The sequence below is a fragment of the Drosophila navojoa genome, chromosome X, assembly GCF_054131105.1.
Source record: "Drosophila navojoa isolate 15081-1374.11 chromosome X, UAZ_NAV_1.0, whole genome shotgun sequence".
NCBI lineage: Eukaryota > Metazoa > Arthropoda > Insecta > Diptera > Drosophilidae > Drosophila > Drosophila navojoa.
In genome coordinates, this window is record NC_142895.1 from 4551077 (window position 1) to 4554921 (window position 3845).

Consider the following 3845-nt stretch of genomic DNA (forward strand, 5'->3'; position numbering starts at 1 on the left):
AAAATACACACTCCAGGCCACACACTCAAGATCCAAACACGTAAACTCTTCTCCCAAGCACACTCGCTAAAATTTGATTCCAAATCAACAGCCATATCAATGGCCTAACAAGCATCCAAAAGAAAACTCTTATGTGGTATACATAGAGGTACATACATATATAAACAATAATACAGACCCAAAGCTAAACTTTTATTTACAGTAAAAAAAACCTTTAAGAAATAAATCAAAAGTATTTGAAAGACAAAAAAAAAACCCAAAAACTATATAAATTTCCGTTTCATTTTTCTGTAGATCCTAAGTACTTTTAAAACGCTCTGTAAAAAAAAAAAAAAAAAAAAAAAAAAAAAAAAAAAAAAAAAAAATCCCTTTTGAAATAATAAAAGTTCAATTAATTTCTAGACCAGGACCAGAGACAGTCTTATAAAAAACACTTAACAGAACTCAATAAGAAATAAAAGTTATGTACATCATATATACATATAGATGATATACTAAGCAGTACGGCTGTGAAATTTTGATTTTGGTTCTGCCTCACACAACTGTAAATAATAAACAATTATATGTGTACGTCTCTGATATATATGGTATATGAATCAAACCAATCAAGGTAAATCTATAGAAATTTCAATATTTACTAGCTAGAGTTATATGTGGAAGGTTCAGCTGTAAGGGAAAGCCTTCTATATGAATAGGAAACCTAAAAACAATATGCATTTACGGACATTTCGTATATCAAAGTAAGCCAGCAACAGAAGTCCATAAGCTCCGATTCGATTATAATGTAAAACCCAGTAAGGAATATTTCAATCTAAAGAAAATTAATGTAATTATAGTCCATATAATTTTTAATTCAAGTGATCTTTTAGCATCTGGTCTGAGCATATGCACCAAACTCTAATCTCTAGTCTATTGGGTAGACAAGGAGAAACAAGAAGAAACAAGGGAAGAGGGGAGAGTTGAGTAGAGATGAGGAAAGTTAAAAGAAAGGAAGAGAAGAGAACGGATAAAAGAAAAATGGAAAAATAAGAAAGAAGAGCAGAGCAATGAGAAGAAGAGATGAACTGAAGAAATGTAGACCAGAAAAATCGAAGAAGAGAGGAGAATAAAGAGTTAAAAAGTGAAGAAGGAATAAAAAGATAAAGCAAAAGTCAGAAGTTTAGATAATAAGATTAAGAAGGAAAGGAGAAAAGAAAGCTGACAGCTGAATGGGAGAAGTGAAGAAAGCAGAAAAAAGGAGAACGAAGAGAGAAATAGAGAAAAAGAGAGGTATGCAAGAAGAGATGAAGAGAATGAGAGAACTGAGAAGAAAAAGCAACAAGTAAGGTCAAATTTCGTATCAATTTATCAATATGGATAAATTGATAGACAGACAGCCAAATGGACATTGCATAAAACCAATATACTCTCATTTCACACTGCGTGAAGGAGTATGACAAAACCATGCTAAAGAATTCCGAGTGAATGATTAGTAAAGTCCACTTAAGAACCACATATATCGAATATGTCTCTACTGCAGGCTTACGAGAAAGAAATGAACAAAAACAAAATCGAAAGCAGAAACAATAAACAATGATCTAAACTGAATGTACAATTCGAATGCCACAATATCTGACCAATATGCAAACGTATATAGTATATATATTATATATATATATGCATATATATTATATATCTATATATATACATGCATAAGTACACACACACATATATATATATAGTATGTATATATAATGCATAAATTATATAATATCGAAAATCGAAGAAATAATGCCTAAACTTAAGCTAATAAAATCTGACAAATTTTTAAAGAAATCATTCAAACCCTAAAAAAAAAAACTTTGCAACAGCAATAAAAGATGCGCTTAAGAAAAATACCAACCAAAAAATACATAAAATACCAAAAATACTGACAAAATGCATAGCTAATACCAATTTATTTAAGACATAACAAACAAAAATGAAAAATTTTGGCTTTAAAAAATTAAACAAAAATTTATTAAAAAAAAAAAAAAGAAATATATATATATATATCTAAATATATATATAAAAATATATATAGTAAGAAAAAAAAAAACAAATTATATATATATTCTATATATATGTATATAGAAAATCTTTACCCTAGTGAATCTCAAGCTCATTTTAAAAATGAAACGAGTATTTTTTTTAATTTTTCATTTCCTAGATAGATTTCCTAAAACTAAATTTAAAAAAGAAAAAAAAACTAATTCAGAAGCCCGTCTAAAAAAAAGCTTTGCCACTAGAAACCTCGAAGAAAATAGTTTTTTTTTTATAAATATAAATAATAATAATAATAATAATAATACTTAAGCAGTGAATACAGAGATAACTGTAACGCTATAGCTCCAATAGCTCCCCACTTAAGGTTTACTACTCTAACATATATATATATATATAAATATATATTCGAATTTTCGTTTCAAACAGCCGCACTCGATAAACTCTTTAAAGTTCTTGAACTAAGTTAATTAAGAAGAAGAAACCCTATATACATACATCTATAATAATCGATTCTAAAGCAAGTAAATTCAATTGAGTTCAAAATAAATCTCAGCTCATTGAATTTCATACAATTCTAAAACTCATTTACCCAGGGGATGCGTAATTCTACAAATATTAAAAAATAAATAAAGTAAATATAAAATATATAAAAAAAAAAAAAAATACTTCTAAAAATATTTAAAAAATATTTCAAGTACCAGAGAATTTTAACAAAAAAAAAATTTAAAAAAAAAAAAAAAAACAATATTTTCACAATAGCTTAAATAAAAAAGAAAAAAAAAAAAAACAAGAAATATTGTCTTTTATTTACCTTTTTTGGGATTCTCAGATCAATTTACTGGAGATGAACTTCGAGGGGAAGTTCGAAACGCCATTTCTCTAGTAATTCAAAGTTCATAACTAATGAAGAATGAAATGTAGAGTGAGATAGAATGAGAGATAAAGAGAGTGAGAGAGACAAAGAGAGAGAGAGATAGAGAGTGAGAAAGGGAGGGAGAGGGACATAGAGAGAGAGAGAGAGAGAGAGAGACTAGAGCGCGGAGAGCTAGCGAGCAGAGCAGATAGTCGCGCGAGCGTCGCGCGAGAGGCGATAAGCGAGAGCTCGCGCGCGCGCGCTCCTCGCGCGAGCGCCGCTAGCGCGCGGCGCTCGCGCACGCGCGCTCGCGACGCGCGAGCTCGCTCGCGCGAGCGCTCGCCGCGCATCGCTAGCCCGCGCGCGCGCGCTCGCGCGCGCGCACTCGCGCGCGCGCGCTCTGGTGCGCGCGCGCTCTCGCGCGCGCCGCTCGCTATCCTCTCTCTCATTCCCTCCTCTCGCGCGCCTACTCTCTCTCTCGCTCGCGCCTCTCGCGCGCGCTCGCGCGTGCGCTCGCGCAGGGCTTCCGCCCTCGCTCGCGCGCGCGCCCGCTCGCGGTACTCGCGCGCGCTCGCGCGTGCGCGCGCGCTCGCGGGGCGCCCTCCCGCCAAAAAGAAAGAGAGCAGATAGATAAGGAAAATATGACAGATAATGCAGTGAAATTTCTCGCTTTGTTTCAGCTTTGACAGCTTCAACAGCAGCATTCTCTCTATATCCATCTCTCTCTCTCTCTGTACTTCTCTTTGCTGTCTCTCCCTCTCCCTCTAGCTCTTTCTCTTTTCCCCTTTTCTCGATTGTTATCGTGCTCCACGCTTAGGCACATGGCACTGCTCTGGAATATTTCCAGAAGGAATGCAGTCACCTCGCTCTTTCTGCCTATATCTCTCCCTCTATCTCTATATATATCAGATATCAGCCATATTCGCTGCTCCCGCCCATGAAGTAAATCAAAAGCAAATGCCAAAAA